This window comes from Mus caroli, unplaced genomic scaffold (genome assembly GCF_978045245.1).
Source record: "Mus caroli unplaced genomic scaffold, Mus_caroli_1 scaffold_2, whole genome shotgun sequence".
In the NCBI taxonomy this organism is placed as follows: Eukaryota; Metazoa; Chordata; class Mammalia; order Rodentia; family Muridae; genus Mus; species Mus caroli.
This window is the reverse complement of record NW_028227257.1, coordinates 86457902-86476439: the sequence shown is the minus strand read 5'-3', so window position 1 is coordinate 86476439 and position 18538 is coordinate 86457902. Positions and strand designations below refer to the sequence as shown.

Genomic DNA, 18538 nt, shown 5'->3' with positions numbered 1-18538 from the left:
CTCTTTCCACTATAAGACTTTTGGAGACTGAACTCAAGTCATGATGTTTGAGGCAAGTACCCTTATCTGCAGAGCCATTTCACTGATATTTTGCCAAGAGCTGAACCACCTTCTGGTCAACACAGAACATACCCAATACCCATCCTCCTTTACACTGTTAAGAGCACTGCTTTCATATAGGAAAGCAAACTGAAAACAAAGGTAGTTGATGAAGTCTCATTCTTCAATACCAAGAATATGAACTTGACACACGTCATTTGTGATCACAGGATGCCCTAAAGGACACACAGTACCATGTAAAATGCATGGGGCTAAAGTTAATATCCTACTACCAGAACAGTAATATTACAGCAATCGGTTACCTCAAATTAACTATGTGCCAAGAACATTATGTCATTCATTCTGTACAAGACTTACTGGAATATTTCTAAAGTTTGCAAATGATTATTCTCATAAATATAATTTTCAATGTTTGACAAACCACTATTTATATATTTTTAAAATAATCTCAAATTAAAGTAATGTACAGAGACTTCTATGATGTTCAGCATCCGTAACTACTTTGTGAATATAGCATCCTTCAAGGTCCATAGCCAACGAAAATCTATGAAAGTCCAAATCCTAAGCAAGGCACTCAGTGCTGCCTTCCCTGGTTAACAAAGAGCAATGATGGGTGAGGCAAATCAAAGCAGTGATGCGCACTGCTATGGAGGTCACCGCATCCTTCAAGAGCTCGTAGCAAAGACAAAAGTCAATTTCACTTAATAATGCTCCTGATCAAGCAGTAATGTTATTAATTTTACTACATGACTATCCTTTGTATACTTATTTTTAAAGCTCTGTACAACAAAATGTACTGTATGCATTTTTTCTGTATATTTAATACAACAGCTGCAAGTGCTGCTCACGTGCTGAACTGACGCCCTTTTCACCTAAACATGATTTAATTGTAAGAACAACAAACTGTATTTATGCAGATTTGGTAGATACTGTATCAAAAACGAATGAATGAATCTGCCACTTCAAGAAAAGGAAGCAACGCTATTTGTTGTCCATGATAAAATTTGAGTGTTTAAATAAAAAGCACAATTTTAGAAGATTTATACCTACCACCACAAATCTGAGAAAAAGAGATTTCCTGATAAGAATGGGGCTGATATTAACATTTGTGACAATCCATATGTATTAAGATTCTGGAGCAATCTATAAAACTCCCAAACTAACATTTCCCAGAGCCTAAAGAGATAAAATCTTGCCAGATACTAAGACCTATTCTAGGTATAAGTAGACAATAAATTTTAATGTGACCAACTACGAAGATTTCATTTCCAGCCTCATAATGGAAGACACTTGTCAGATACTCCACCTAGACAGACTTAAAAATGTGTATATATGTGTGAACATATGTGTCACAGAGTGGTTGTGCAAGTCAGAGGACAACTGTGGGAGTGAGTTCTTGCTTTCTACTATGTGCAGCCTGGGTTTGAACTCAGGTAATCAGGCTTTGTAACCCACAGACCACCTTTTATGTATATAAAGAATACCCACAATTACTCGAAATAGGCTACTAAAAACTTTTGTCACCTATCTATGTAAAGATAGATTTTCTTCTTCTAACTAACAAACTGTAGATGTGGATAAGCACAGCCAGCCATCTTTTATTAAGTAAGACACTAAAGAGACTTGCAGATATGTACACGTGTAGTATTCTACTCACTCAACCTTATTTCAAAAGTTATTCCCCCCAGTGTTTTTCATACATATAATAGATTTACTGTTATTATTTTAAATGAATGCTTTTAAATCTCCCATCTGACTAAAGACAATAAACATTAATAGCTGTACTGCACAAACACAAGCTTTTGGATCCTCAATAAATTTTTAGAAATTACAGTAAAGAGATCCAAAGACTATATATAGCATTTGAAAATGGTTGCTTAGTATGTACATGAAGATAGTCCCCCAATAAAACCAACCAAGTCAAGAAGTGAAACCCAATGCAGTACTGTGTCCTAATCTTCAAAGTCTATTCAGTATTTATCAACTTTCCCAACAGTGGCCTTCATAGTATAAGTAATGAGAATAGCCTCATCCAATCTGGTATGGGGCACAAGGACCCTGCCACAAGAGAACTGGTAAGGCAGAGCACATTCAAACCTCTAAAATCTCAAAACCTGAGACCAGCAGGAGTGGAACAAGCTCTCTCCCTGTTTCTGTGGTGCCTCAGAGCACATAACCAGGTGACTCCAAGCAGGCGGACACAGGTAGTCAGTACCCAGCAACTGCAATGTTTCTCCATGCTAATGAGGCTTCTGGTACCTTAGCTTTCAGTCAATGACCTTTTCCCACCATGGATAGTCTCACCCCAAATTCCTTTGGTTCACCCTGAATAAAGTGTATGCTTTCAAATTGCTTCATTAAAGATCTTCAGAGCAGGCCTTACCTACAGGAGCCTAAACACAGAGGGAGAAAGCAGGAGATGCAGCACAGTAACGTTCATCGTAGGCTCGGCCTCCCACTTCTGGACTGGCAAGCAGTAGTTCACCAAGGCTGGCAGTGACCAGACACCCCAGGAGGAGAGGCAGAACCCAGAACCACAATCTGGAACAGTTTTTTCCACTGTTTTGGATCTTCATGCTCTGACATTCTAGAGATCACAGGTCAAGCACCTTCAATGCCCTTGATTTAGATGTGCATTTCCCATGTAAGATTCAGGTCCTGTACATTTAGCAGAAACAGCACAGAAGCCATGTTGTGTTCGCACTGTATTCCACCAGGTAACATGGAATTTTAACTTGTCCCATTCATTACTCTACCCTCTTATAAAGGGAGGCTTCTCATCTTCTTCCCACTGCAAACTTGTTGGTTTTCTCTTTTTAATTCACAAGAATTTTGACATTTTGTGGGATTTGCCACTGTCTGAAGTTTAATTCTGCCTTAAAATTTCAACTCATTATTTGTCAAAATACGTCCACGATTAGAGTTGTGCAAGGGGAATTCTTAGTCCTTGTGAGAAAACAAGGTAAGAGTTCTTGTGACCTCAGTTTTTTAAAAACAAAGTTAGCTGTTCTTGAGATGTGCTTTCATAGCCCTCCCAGTTGTAGCAGATGGAAATGAGTTTCTTTAGAGTTCGCTATTTGGTTTTATATCTCTATGGAAACCAAGTACTTGCTGCATGTGGCTTGCCTGCCATATGTGGCTTGCTCTTATGATAGTATACTTTATTTATGTGACTCTATTTAACCCTCAGAATGTAAATTGTCTGATACTCTGAGTGAAGTTGGTTATGACATGAGACTTTATAGTCTGCCTCATTTTTAGGCTCCACCCCCAGGTCCCACCGCCTTTACAGATGTAAAAAGTTATTAGTATATGGTTGATGATTTCACTTGCTTATCTCATGAATTATACTTTGCTCTATCATTTCCATTTTAATGTTCAATTTGTCCAGACTTGGCTGGTGGGGTCCCCTTCAAGCTGTGTCTTTCTGACACATTGTCATCATTCTTTGGATTTCCTTTACTGTTTTTTGTCATAATGAGATATTCCAGGTTCTTCTTATCCTAGCATGGAAAGTAGCAATCAATCAATCTATCTCTCTCTCTCTCTCCCTCTCCCTCTCCCTCTCTCTCTCTCTCTCTCTCTCTCTCACAGAAGTCCTGGTTCATTAACTGGGAAACAGTGCCAAGAGCACAGGATGCAGGTGTTGAGCCTGCTCACTGTGATTAGGGTGCCACCTCTTCCCAACAATGTATAAGATCTAGCTCTCATCTTCTGCCATGACACAGGACACACTGGGTGGCCCCTCAAGCCAATAGTTGCTAAGACATTAGCTGGGGTCCCCAAGAGTAACTAAAGATATGATGAGTAGATTTGGGGTTGCCCCTTGAAAATACAGTCTAAATAACAAAGTCATAAACTGATTTTTGATATGTGGTGAAAACAGGCTAGTAACTTAATAAGCAATCGCTTTATTTATATGGATAAAAGTCTAAATAAATATTTGCACTTTGGCTCCATGGTTCATTTCTTACACTCATGACCATGATCTAAATGGGTCTTTCAACTCATGCCTAGTGCACAGAAGTAAAAGATAGGCACATGTAGGAAAATATAGTTTTGAAGACATTTAAAGCTAAACTCACAGAAATAAGAGGGTAAAATGTAAAATATTGTTTTGGCATTTTTTAATTAGCGCAGTCAAAGGCTGAGCTAATTAATCAAATGCAGACATAAGTAGTGCATGGAACAAAACTTAAGATCTAAATTTATCCCTTGCTGTGCTTGCTGTGCACTGAGGCTCAGCTGGGGATCTCAGGTGATAACGGCATGCCGCACAAGTTCATCAGTCAGTACTCGTCCAGATCTAGACTTCGGGATAGCATCATGCATGTGGATCTAGACTGGGAATGAGAGCACCAGACATGGATTTAGACTGGGGAAGGGAGTACCAAGCACGTAGATCTAGATTGAAGGGCACCAATAATATGGTAGATCTCTGTACCTTTTATGCAATTTTTCTGTGGATTCAAACTTTTCTTTTAAAAAAAAAAAAAACGCCTATTTTAAAAATACATAAGTGGGAAACTTGTTGGGTCTCAAACCCAGGACAACCAGCTGAGATGCCTATTAACATATCAAAGCTGACCTGACTGCCAGGTTCTCCCAGCATCCCTCAGTCTCTACCCATTACCCCAGTCCTCCTGGCTCTCATACCCAGCCTTCTACTCTGAACTCTTTATTTAGTCCAGGAGCTGGGCTACCCTTCCTCCAACTGTTATTCCCTATATAATTCAGCCATTTGGATCCTTTTACCCTTTTTCTTTAGACCTCTCTGCCTCCAGGCTCCCCCCTTTCCCTGCCCTCTCTTCTTATAGCTTAGCTTAGGGTCACACTCACTCTGGACTCTTGCAGAGCCTCTAGTGCTGCTCACCCTCATAGCTACAATAAACCTCCTTCATTACATCTAGGAGCAGTCATGTCCTCCTTTATTTGTTTTTTGGTTTTTTGTTTGTTTTTCCATTAAAAGTCTTTAAATCTACTAAAACAAAAAGCTTTCTCAAAAGATTTTTTTCTCCACAAAGCTTTTCTCAAAAGATTAGGAGAGTCTTATTTTCCTTCCCAATTGGAAATAGCCTATCTTGCCACGGGGCTTTGTTCTATCCAAGAAATAGTAATTACTACCACAGATTTATTTCCATCCTTAGAGGGTCACAAACTAGCATTATGGGCACTTACCTCTTAGATACATTTCCATCCTTCAGATTTTGTACAGCAGTAATTCATATCCCTCATCTGCCATGAGCAGTTTCCTTGCACAAAAGTCCCAGAGAATACCTTGTTATGTTAAATGATCACTAAGCCCTTTTAGATGAAGTCAGCTTATAATCAGAACAAGAAAATTTAAATTAATAGCACTTTAGTATTGTATATTAACATGTAAGTGAAGACACAGTAAGGAAACTGTGGAAATGGGCACTCGATCAGGGGAAAATTTTTTATTGTAGGTAAGAAAAAGAATAGCCAGAGGCATCTGGAAGAGTTAATAACAGACAAGGAGGAGAAAGAGGTGGAGGAGGAGGAGGAGGAAGAGGAAGAGAAAGAGGAAGAAGAAGAGGAAGAGAAAGAAGAGGAGGAAGAGGAGAAACAGCAGCAGCAGCAGGCTGGACATGGCCAGAACTATCTTCAAGAGAGGAGATGAGAGAATAGCAGAGAACAGCAAGAAAGAAAACAGCAAGCATGGTGGTGAGAGGAATCATACAAGTTATAAGGAGGATGAGTAGCTGCAGGAGGGAAGCCTCTAAACTGAAACAGCCTGGGAGTTTAGGGTCTAGGAGGAAGTGAGAAGGGCCAAGACACTTGTGTGGGCTTTGAGTTGTATAGCAAGTACAAGTAAAGAGACACCTGCAGTTTGCAGACTATACATGTCAGGAGTGAGCCCTCGGAGGAAGAAGAGAGGGAGAAGTGGCTTTTCCTGGGAGACTGAAATTGTTTCACAGGTTCCTGAGGAATGCTGAAAGTATTTACCAGCAATCCTATCGTCTATCATAAGCTGAGCCAATACTGCCATTTTGGACCGAGTCAGTGGGCTACCATTTTGGAGTACTTGGAGTTTTCCTTCAGACCTAACAGAATGAATGCTGGAAAGAAAGCAATGCCAAAAAATAAAAAATATTATAACTCACGATTTGTTTAAGATATATGTGCCAACTTCTATCAACATGCATCTGTTCTATGACATTTTCAAGAATGAACTTTTAAGTGCAAAATGGAGTGGGACAAAGGGGATTAAAGGATGGCTAATTTTCCAGTTAATGCAGCAATGTGCACCATATTCAATCTCTTGTGGTTAATATACTCATTAAGATGTATTTCTAAGTCTCCTTGCTGTTTGGTGACTCAGCACTTAGAACCTTGCCAAACAAAGGGAGGCATCCCTGTGAACCAACTCGAAGGAACTTTAGAGGATGAAAATTTAAAGAGGCTAGATGTGAGCTTTTCAAATATTTGTATCCTGATGGGTTTGAAATTCACAAAAAGTACCAGAAGACATGGAGGTAGCCTCAGACATCATGGTTGTATGTGGTCCTGCTTTAAGGTGACTACACAGGGAGGTTTAACGTAAGAAGTAGTTCAGCTCTACTGCTGTCCTTGTGCTGCTTTGTCACCTGTGTACTAAAGAACCCAAGAGAAACAGCAGCAGCACATTCATAAGAAAGCTGCTCTCACTGTGCTTCAAGAGTGGAGTACAGGCATCTGGAGCCTAGAAGACGACGCGTGTGCTACAAAGGGCATGGCTGGAGAAGTGATCCAAGCCCTTGGAGGAGCCCGAAGATCGTGAGTTGGATCCCAGACATTGGACGGTTGGAGATTGATTTTTGCTTTGATTGTGACTGTGCCCTGATATTTTCCCTCTTGAAGGAAGAAACTGTTTTAGTGGAGCCCACAGTGAAGAGACTTTTAATTGTAAAAAGACTTTGGATTTTAAAAGAGATGGATATTTTAAAGAGATTGAAATTTTAAGAATATGTAAAGACTGTGGGACTTTTTAAAGTTATTTAGATCTTGGGTCTTCTCTTAGGTGAAGTGAGAGCCAACAGACCTGAACGAGCTGCTCCTGACCATATGATTGTTGCTGTTAACAATATCACACTGAGATAAACTCAAATGTTGGCAAAAAGAAATCCAACTAAATTATGGCCTATCTATAAAGTGAATAAAATAAATAACTACAGCTACATGTGAAAATATGGAAAATTTCAGAAACATACTTCTTGTTGAAGCCAAACTTGGGGAAGACAGAAGTCTACAACTATTCACTGACTGGCCTACACATATGAATCCCACAGGTCTACTGTTACTCTAAGCACATAGGGTGTTTGTATTAACATTTCCAGGAATGTTCCTATTATGACACAAAGGCAAAATTAATGGACAATATGTATACTATATTAACATACCTATCTTAGTTAGGGTTTCATTCCTGTGAAGAGACACCATGACCAAGGCAATTCTTAAAAGGAAAACATTTAATACAGGCTGGCTTACAGTTTCAGTGACTTAGTCCATTATCATTTTGGCAGGAAACATGGTAGTGTGCAGACAGACATGGTGTTAGAAGAGTCAGAGTTCTACATATTGATCAGAACACGAGTGGGCATAGGAGCCCACCCGCACACTGACACACTTCCTTCAACAAAGCCACACCTAGTAGTGCCATGCCCCTATGTACCCTACCAGAAGTGTAGCCAAATCTGATTCAGACTATTTAAGTAATGGAACTCAAAGAAATGGCAATCTTGGGCCTCAGTGGCTCACGGTTAAGAACACTGACTGTTCTTCCAAAGTGCCTGAGCTCAAATCTCACCAACCATATGATGGCTCCCAACCATCTGCAATGAGATCTGATGTCCTCTTCTGGTGTGTTTGAAGACAGCTACACTTTACTTTGATATAATAATAAATAAATCTTTAGGCCAGAGTGAGCAGGGTAGACTGGAGTGAGCAACGTTCATTTCCAGCAAACACATGATGGCTCACAACCGTCAGTACAGCCACAGTGCACTCATATACATAAAGTAAGTAAATAAATAAATCTTAAAAAAAAGAAAAAGAAATGAATGAATGAGACTGAAATCCAAAGAATAATGGGTCAGAAGTGGCTGGGACCACACCTTGACAGGCCTCTTAGAGTCTATGTGCATATAATTTAAACAGTTCGTTTATTTGTCCCTCTATTTAAACGTTCATCTCATTTAAGGACTTGGAGGATTCAACAGATCTCTTGGTCCCGCTTTCCAATATAGCCATATTGAAAAAAAAAAATCTTTTTCTGCTTTCTGCTGTTAATTTGGTTCTTTTGATTGGCTTATTAAGGATGGGTGGTTGGATCTGAGTAGTAACACAGGTAGCGACCCCAAGTTCAATTACAGAAGAAATACATCTCACTAAAAATAAGGTAAATCCCCTCAAATGTTCATGCCATACAAATGCTCTACACTGCCTTGTAAGCAATGCTGAATTTCTTTCTATGTATGCTTAGAGACCTCAATGGATAAGAGGCTGCACACTCAATGTCTTCTGGGCCTAAGTATGTTATTGAGTAACATTAAGTATGAGGAGCTACAGGAAACAGGAAGTGACCATCGCATCTGAATGATAACTTCATCATACCTCTAGCTGATAGTCACTCTGCAGGAATGTTGGGCCCACCCAGGAATTCTCTTTACATTTTCAAGAGAAAAGTATAAATTAAAATTCATGTAAGGAAATAAATTACCTGATTTAAACAAAAGGCAAGCCATCTACTGAGTATTAGTCAGTGATACAGCAAGTTCCGAAGGAACCAGGTAGGAGATAGGACTGAGGTGCCAACAATAGGCTGGCTTTTTAGAGAAGCAGGCATGACTTTCTCTGAGAAGGGGGAAGGTAAGAACCACACAGATACATGTGGAAGAAAAGCAGATCCTTGCCGAAGGAAGCAATGACAGAGATGTGGGGAGCTATCCATAGCAAAGGCTTCTGAACATCGCTGCAACAGGCTAGGCTAGTTTTCAAAACGATGCGAACATCAACACAGCACCTTCAGCATAGTCTCCATGTGGCTGAGATTCAGTCACCACTATCAAGTTCAGTCAGAATACACTGAGTGCAAAGTTTCAAAAATAAACAGTTCTCAAGTTTTAAATTATAGACCATGTGAGTATCCTGATCAAACCTCAGGCCATAGGTTCTATCCTGGGTCATGCCTCAGCCCTTTGTCCAGCACATCCATGATGTATGTGCACGCTGTCTAACCCTTAGTCCTTACTATATTACTATGTCAGAGCTGCAGGACAGTCAAGGACAAGCATAGTATAGAGGGCTCAACCTGCAGATCAAACAAAGTGATCAACTGTAATGGAGTAAGAGATACAGAGCCCTAGCCAGGAGATGTCCCCATGTTGCTGGTCCATCATTATGGACTATTATTATTATTAAATTATTAACTATTATTAAATAGTATACAAAGATTAACACAGACTTCCCAGCAAGGGCCAGTGAGAGCAGCATCCCTCATTAATTCTGAAACCAGAAATAAAAGCTCTGACTTAAGCTGGGTGATCCTAGCACTCAGGAGGCAGAGGCAGGCGGATTTCTGAGTTCGAGGCCAGCCTGGTCTACAGAGTGAGTTTCAGGACAGCCAGGGCTATACAGAGAAACCCTGTCTCGAAAAAACAAAAACAAAAAAACAAAACAAAACAAAACAAAAAAGCTCTGAGCTCTGACTTAAATGACAAGGTTAGAAAACAAAATACGTACTAAATGAGCTTTTGGATTCTAGACTAACATCATAAATGGGAGAGTTGGATGACTTAAGACCTGTCACAATCAGGAAGACTGGACCTGGAGCTACATGGTCTGTGACTGAAGCTTTCCAGCCTGTTAAGTGGTCCTGGGTGAGTGGTACAAGTCTGTGTCTTCAAAGTTTTCCTAAGGATTAAAACATAGACGTTCATTTCACTATAGATTAGGAAATGAGGCAAATGTTAGTGCAAAACCATTTGCTTTTACCGAAAGTGTAGTAGACATAGAGTTGTCTTTAGGTTTATTTACTAATTCAAAATGACGAGACAGAGTCAAGTGATTCATTCTAATCAGGGTGGATCTGGTCTTAAAGATGCAAAGACACTCTCATGAACAAGTCAGAATGCATTCTCCTCTTGATGTTTCAGTTTAGACTGTACCTTGCAAAAGTTACCACTTATCCAGCTACCACATTTTTAGTTTTCGTAACAACACTGCATAACAGGAAGCACGAAATAGAGAATTTTGCCACTAACTTGGTCTTTCGGACCTGGTCTCTGGATATACAAAATAAATTACCCAATCAGAAGTTCCTAAAACAGAGATTTTTAAAAATCATGTGAGGAGGAGCTGGAGAGATGGCTCAGTGGTTAAGATTACTTACTGACTGTTCTTCCAGAGGTCCTAAGTTAAATTCCCAGCAAACATATGGTGGTTCACAACCACCTGTAAGGGATCAGATGCCCTCTTCTGGGGTATCTAAAGACAGCTAAAATATACTCCTATGTAAAATAAATAAGTAAATCTTAAAAAAAAAAAATCATGTCAGACTGTCAGGTCTGCTGATCTGAGATTGACCCTGGAGCCCACATGGTGGAAGAGACCAATGCCCCCAAGTTGTTCTCTGTCCCCCAGACATGTTTGCATATTCTCACAAATAACAATTTCAAAAAGTATTTATAATCATATGATGAGAATGTTTCCCAAACTACATGTGTCTACAAGTGGATATTCTGCAGTGGGGATATAGTTACATTGTAGCTTAGTACTCTTTCAGACACTCCAGTGATTCTGCTTTAGACCTGACAGTTCGATTGTTTTAACTGGAAGGGAAGCACAGTGAAAGCTTGTTCTGTGTCTGTACTGCTCAGGTTTAACTAGCTGTTTTTATAAATGAGAAGGAACTTAAGCAAATGACAATGTATGAAAGGCTCTCGTGGTTTTAGAGAATCCAACCCTTTGTAGTATTGCATACTGGACTAGGTTCTTTAAATCATCTCAATAACTGATTTTAAGATTAGTATGTAGCAAAAACAACATTTAATAAGTAACGGGCAAATGAGATTACCAAGACAACTGATAACTGCCAAGAACATATATAATTTCATTTTAAAGTGACCCACTTCCATAAAAGTTTCAAAGTACTTTCTTTTTCTTTTTAAAATTTAAGCAAGCCCCACATAAAACTACTAAATTCTAGGAACATTTCAAAAAATATGCCTTTCTACAAATTCTTTTTAGGTAGAGACCATACAATTACAATTATCCACTGAGGACATAAACCAGCAGCCTACAGGTGGGAGGAGAATACCAACCATCCACTTAAAATGGTGCATAGTCACTTCAGGGTACCTTGGTCCCACACTTCCCAACCCCCAAAATGAGGGCCTTTTTATACAAAAGTCACAGAACCATCAATAATCCAATTGCAAAGACCACTCACTGTTTTATAGAAACAGAGGCAAACATTTTAATTAAGAGGTACAGCTAGTGTCTGGCCATGGTACAGGGCACTCCCACATGCCTCATGCCAGCTGTAGAAAAGCAACATTCAAACAGCTGACTTAATTGGAAATGCAAACTAGCACATTCTAATTTGGCTGGGCCAACTAATTGGTAGGTATGCACATTTCTAACAAAATACCCACCCATGTTACAGATGTTGTTCTCTATAGGAGCACAGGACTGGTAACAAACATTAATGAAGCTGAAATAAGCTACACTTAGTGAGATCTTGGGCAGGGTCTCATACTAGCTTAGACAACTAGATCATGTATGCCCAAATTAGAACACAACTAAATAAATAGCAAAGCATCTTCCTGTTCAAATTTAAGAAGCAATGAGCACCACAAGAGCAACAGGGTCAGCAACATACACTTGAGAAGTGGTCACTTTCCTCTGAACGAGGTCAAGCCTGCTGCAAAAAAATGCAAAACTGGGGCCTTCTCTCTTCAGAATCTGATGTAAACTGAAACATGTGGATCCCTGTGCAAAGCAAAACACTACAGTTATCAGAAAAAGAAAAAAAAAATCCGTGAATGGTTAAAAAACCAAACCAAACCAAACAAACAAAACCCAAAAAACAAAAACAAAAAGAGGGAGACAGTAGGTACATCTTCTGCCTTCTACAACTTGAGACCAAAACTATTATTCTTTTTGCTTCCAACTGAAAAAAATGAAACATATGAAGCAATGATTTTCACATGTGATAAAAGACAACACAAGGCAGTGCTTCCATTGAGAAAGGGAACAAGTGGGTGAGCCCTCCAACTGTCCTCGCCACAGCCTGCAGAGATTCTTAGGGGTGAAGAAGTGAAGAAAAATTCAGAGCCTAGCTCTCCCTCCTGAATTGAGGAAACGGTACACAAAAATTTTAAAGTCATTATAGATATTTTATATGTTTAAGGAGGTAGGTGAACATTTAAGAAGAAATAAAGATCTATTAAAAACTATAAAATAAATTTTTGTGTACAAGAAAAAATACAGCTGGGCGTGGTGGTGCACACCTTTAATCCCAGCACTCAGGAGGCAGAGGCAGGCAGATTTCTGAGTTCGAGGCCAGCCTGGTCTACAAAGTGAGTTCCAGGACAGCCAGGGCTATACAGAGAAACCCTGTCTCAAAAAACCAAAAAGAAAAAAGAAAAAAAAAAAAAGAAAAAATACAATGTCTGGATAAAAAACTCACTGTTGCAAAAACACATTATCACTGTAGAAAAATGCATGAATATAAATTCCTATCAATAGTACTAGCTAAAAACAAATCATAGAAAAAAAAAAAACAAGTAAAATATTAACTATGCCATCAATGAAAACTTCACTTTTGGGATAGCATTGGAAATGTAAATGAGGAAAATACCTAATAAAAAATATTTTAAAAAAACTTCAGTATCAAATAAAAAATATTTAAAGAACTAAGGTTCCATATTTTCCCAACGATCATGAAATTCATAAGCTTAACAAACTATAAGCAAGACAAACAGAAAGAAAACAACACTAAGAGGAAGAAATTACAAAAAGTAAGCCAATTACAGAGAGCAAAGGGAGTGGAGGTTTTTGCAGACTCAAAGTGGCAAAACAGTAAGGATGGCAGGTATTTTTGTTAAAGTCGTTAGAAACATGGAATCAACATGAAATGCTGACAAATAGAGCCACATTCCTGTCAAGCTAGATATTTTTACCCAGATTGAAAAAAAAAATTGCCTTCCAAAAAGTACAGAATTTTACAAAACAACCTACATACTGGCGGTGATCCAGTAAGAAAGCAAGGGATGATCCATGAGACTCCTTACTGAAATCAATAATATTACAGCTAATGAACTAGCGATGAAATAATAAAAAGCATATAGTTAATTAGAAACACAGGTAGAAAAAAATGAAATTGAGAGTAAAGAACATGATAAGCAGACTGATAGACTGATAGATTGTAACCCAGCAGGCTTAAATTCAGATTATTGGCTCCTTTATATGTAAAAGAGAATCTGAATAGTTTTTAGAATCTAGTTATATGCTTACTTAAAACTAATAAAAGAAATGAGAATTATCAGACAGAACCTACAATTCTGATGCTTGAAATGGGCTTGCAACTTCAGAGAAATCATTCTTTATAGAAAGAGATGAGCTTGACTTCCTTATGCCTGCGTGTAGCCCAGGCTGGCCTTGAACCTCCGGTCTTCCTGCCTCTGCCTCTCTCAAGTGCTGGAATTACAGGGATAAGCTATCACACCCTAACTTATCAGCTGACTCTAAATTCCGGAACTCGGGATCTGACAAGATGGCCGGGCTGCCCCGCAGGATCATCAAGGAAACCCAGCGTTTGCTGGCAGAACCAGTTCCTGGCATTAAAGCAGAACCAGATGAGAGCAACGCCCGTTATTTTCATGTGGTCATTGCTGGCCCCCAGGATTCCCCCTTTGAGGGAGGGACTTTTAAACTTGAACTATTCCTTCCAGAAGAATACCCAATGGCAGCACCTAAAGTACGTTTCATGACCAAAATTTATCATCCTAATGTAGACAAGTCGGGAAGAATATGTTTAGATATTTTGAAAGATAAGTGGTCCCCAGCACTGCAGATCCGCACAGTTCTGCTATCAATCCAGGCTTTGTTAAGTGCTCCTAATCCAGATGATCCATTAGCAAATGATAGAGCTGAGCAATGGAAGACCAACGAAGCCCAAGCCATAGAAACAGTGAGAGCATGGACTAGGCTCTATGCCATGAACAATATTTAAGGCGATCAGATCATCAAGTGTACACCACTTCTCCTGTTCTGCCAAGACTTCTTCCTCTTTTTGTTTGCATTTAATGGACACAGTCTTAGAAACATTACAGAATAAAAGCCCAGGCATCTTCATCTTTGGTGATTACATGCACATTAGCAAATCTGTCTTGTCCTGATTCACTGTTGTAAAGCATGAGCAGAGGCTAGAAGTACCATCCGGGTTGATGAGAGATGCTGAGAAGCAGGACTCTCTGCTTTGACTCCTTCCCCATCATGGTTAAAGAACAAGGCACCGTGAATGAAGGTAGTTGTCAGGCTTAGCTGCCAGGGGTATGGGTGTTATTTTATTTTTTAGGGGGAAAGTAGTTTAATTTTATGGCCTCCTTTCCCCTCCCCCCTCTTAAAGGATCTAATTGCAGTGGTTAAATGCAGCTAACCTTTTTTTTAAAATATGCTCTCTAGCCAAGTCTAACTTTAGACGCTGTAGATGGACAAGCTTGATTGTCTGAACCAAAATGGGAACATTAAATAAACATCACAGCCCTCACTAATAACATTGTGACTTTGCTGTCAAGTGTAGATTCTCCATCCCCTACCCCCACCCCCACCCCCACCCCGAAGACGAAGAAAAAGCTTGTGACCATTTTGTATGGCTTGTCTGGAAACTTCTGTAAATCTTATGTTTTAGTAAAATATTTTTTGTTATTCTAAAAAAAAAAAAAAATTGTTTCGGAAGAAATCTACTAACAACAGTTGTTTCTTGTAGCTGTGCTTTCTTTTAATTCCATCGCTTCACTCTTAACTAGGCCTGAAGCCATTTCTTGTCTTGGCCACCTATGACTTACATTTTGATATAACTAGTTTCCTGGCAACTGTTTTTTTAAAAATATTTTTTAAGTTTTTATTTGTTTGTTTATGTATTTACTTATATGAGTACACTACAGCTGTCTTCAGACACATCAGAAGATGGCATTGGATCCCATTACAGATGGTGGTGACCTGCCATGTGGTTGCTGGGAATTGAACTCAGGACCTTTGGAAGAGCAGTCAGTGCTCTTAACCACTGAGCCCCAATTCTTTATGTTTTTAAAATGTCCTCACAAATCTGAGCCTCAAGCTAAGAATAAAATTATTGTTAGGATATATTTTAGACCAAGAAATATGGCTCTTCCTAGACGGGCATCAGGCAGCACCACTGAGCAGGATACCCACATATGCAGTGCATTCTCCATACTTCTCTTTGGCTCGGCTCTGCTGGGAGCTGCTCAATGAAAAGTCAATGAAAGATGGTCAACATCCTAGTCAATTACATGTAGGCAAGGTGTAACTAATAATTAATACAATTTGACATGTCACACTTCGTAAGATGGATAAAACGTACCTGTGGTCCTGTCCCTATATATAGTACACTCTTGTTATACAGCAACAATTTTAAAACATACTTTATAGAAGTCTAAAGAGTTTTCAGTACCATTGGTATCCATTGAAGGCTCGTGCCCTTAGGATAACCACTGACTAAATCATACTAATTTGTTCTGCATTATATTCCACCCTGACTGTGCTAATTACAATAATAAAACTTGAACGTTAAGTGGTTCCTACTTCCCCTAAGCCCATGCTAGAGGTTAAAAAAAAAAAAACCTGAGTTCCAGGAATAAACATGAGAAATAGTTCAGTGGATAGAAACCCTTAACTATTATTTCCAAGGTCCACAATTCCATTCTCAGCATCCATGTTAGGCTGCTTACAACTACCTGTAAACTCCAGCTCCAGGGAACCCAATACCTCTTCTGCACCACCACCACCCACAAACACAGACATACATACACATGGCATATATTTAAGACTAGTACTAGTAAAAGATGAATCAGTACTCTAAGCCAGGCTTGACGCTGCAGGGAATGAACTCCTAGATCAGATTTTCTACCCAGTGTAACACAAAGTTGGCACCAAGAAGAGAACACCAGATAGACAACACCAAGACACTGAATCAATATTTAAAAGACTATATTCCAAAGTCAGACACTTTGCAAGACCAAATGGACCTAATGAGCAAATTTTACTTTTGTTTCTTAATTTTTCATTAACTCTCACAGAATAACAGCTAGTTATATTTGAGCAAGCTGAACTAAATTCTGTGAGTGTTGGGTTCCTCTAGATTCCTTCTAATTCCACACAAATACTCTTTGAGAAACTGTAGTATAGCTCCCAAGCAGCAGCAGGCTGTAATCTCAAGCTCAGATGGTACTTTCTGCAGCTCTCCACACTATATGGAAGTTACTCACTCAGCATCAAGTGGAATCTAGTGAGACAGGGAGGGAGGAAGCAAGAAACAGAAGGGTAGGGAATACAGCTGCAGGGTTGGCAGGGTACAGCAGTGTACACTCAACACAAATGTATAAAACCTTGAAAATAAATGAATTTAGATTTCATAAAGAAAAACTGTGGCATAGCTCAGCAGTAAAGCATCTTTTACTTGTGAATGAGACTTACTGGAGTTGACCCCTACCCCCACCCCAGCAATGAGGAGAGGGGTAGAGTGTCTCATGACTGTTTGATGAACAGAATATAACTATATGCATTTTGTGACTAGGTCATAAAAAGACAGGTATTATCTATCTGGTCCTCCTGAAGCATGCACTATATAAGAAATCCAATTACCCAGCTGACCATGCTGCATGCACTCTAGACAACAGTCAAGCCTTCCAACAACATCCTGCCATGGCATCAGATATGTGAAGGACATTATCATTTGCATACTAGACCACCATGCACCAGCTGCACAGTACTGAGCACCAGGAACAAGAGAATCACCCACCTTAATGCTGGCAAAATCCTAAGTAGCAGGACTCAACCAACACCTGAACAGAGCCTGATTTACTATAGTTAAACTTAAGGTGTTTTGTTATACTCAGTAGTGATACTGAGACATAAAATAGTAAACCAGTGTGTGGGTATAAAGAAGATCGGATTGTGTAGAAAATAATATATCCACTGGCTTGGTCTGCAAAACCAAGGAGAACAACAGCCAAATATGACATAATATATCTCTATTGAGTCACTTGACTGAACATGGCAACATATTTATTTGCATTGGCTAGTAGGAATCTATCTTCCAGAACATAATTAGCTAGAAAAATGTATAACCAGGATCATGCCAGAAACATTCATTTAGTGTCAAATCTCTATTTGGTACAAGTCCACTGGTAAAGAAAAAGGATTTCAGTCCCATATGTGGATCTCATGCTAAGAGAAGTGTAAAGAATCAGTCTTGAAGGGAGCATGGAACTCCACTTTCTGGAAAGCCAGAAAACTGACACATTAGGAGATTTAAGAAGTAAGGTACCACCACAGCTTTAAGTACACTGACAAAACAAGTGGAGTCCAAATGGATGAGTCTGATTCGTAGCTTTGAGTTGTATATTCCTGGCATTGCAGAGGTGATTTGAGGACAGCTCTCAGGCATGTGTGTTTCCTCGCACCGTGGGCTTCTAGTTACACTAAACATAAACTATGAAGGGCTTTATGTGCTCACTGCTGCCTCTTGTTGCCCTTATGTAAACAAAACAGGCAAAATGTAATAGGACATGAAATTAATGAACCTGTTGCTACATCAAAGAATTCTGGAACTGTGCTGAGATGACAGGTAAGGGCACTGCTGTCGGCACTAATGGCCCGGGTTTGAGCTCCAGAACAAACATGGTTGGGGAGAGCATCAACTCCCACAGGCTGTCCTCTTATTTTCTCACATGCACACACCAAATTAAATAATTAATGTAAGAGAAATATTTTTTAAAACAAATATAATTTAGAGCTTTCAAGATAGCTTGTCACACAGAGAAGTGTACCACCAAGCTTGATGACAGGAGCCCACACAGTGGTGGGTGAGAACTGACTTCCTGCAGGTTCTCCTTACACCTTCATACATTTACAATGATAGCACATGTACACACACACACAAATGTGTTTTTAAAACTGTTAAACTTTTTTGTCAAATCTACATCTTAGTTGCACTGATATAATGACAAATAAGGACTAAAAAGGGGAAATTAACACTTAATCTTATTCCTGTGTTGACTAGAAAAGGTTTGCAGTGGAGAGATGAAGTCATGGAATCAGAACCATCCTAAAGCTTCAACTAGGAGATAAATTACAAAACAACAACAAAATCGCCTTTGTTTGTGTTTCATCAAAGCTGATTAAAGTGCATCCAATCAGAAGAACTGACTGCCACAGAATCATCGGAGCTGTA

General features: G+C 39.3%; 1 protein-coding gene and 1 pseudogene across 1 annotated transcript in view; one reads left to right on the top strand and one right to left on the bottom strand.

The window, feature by feature from the left end:
• Positions 1–18538, bottom strand: part of Hsd17b12 (hydroxysteroid 17-beta dehydrogenase 12) — a 127835-nt gene that overhangs the window by 58697 nt on the left and 50600 nt on the right. The gene's annotated exons all lie outside the window — the stretch shown is intronic.
• Positions 13825–14296, top strand: LOC147005865 (ubiquitin-conjugating enzyme E2 N pseudogene; annotated as a pseudogene).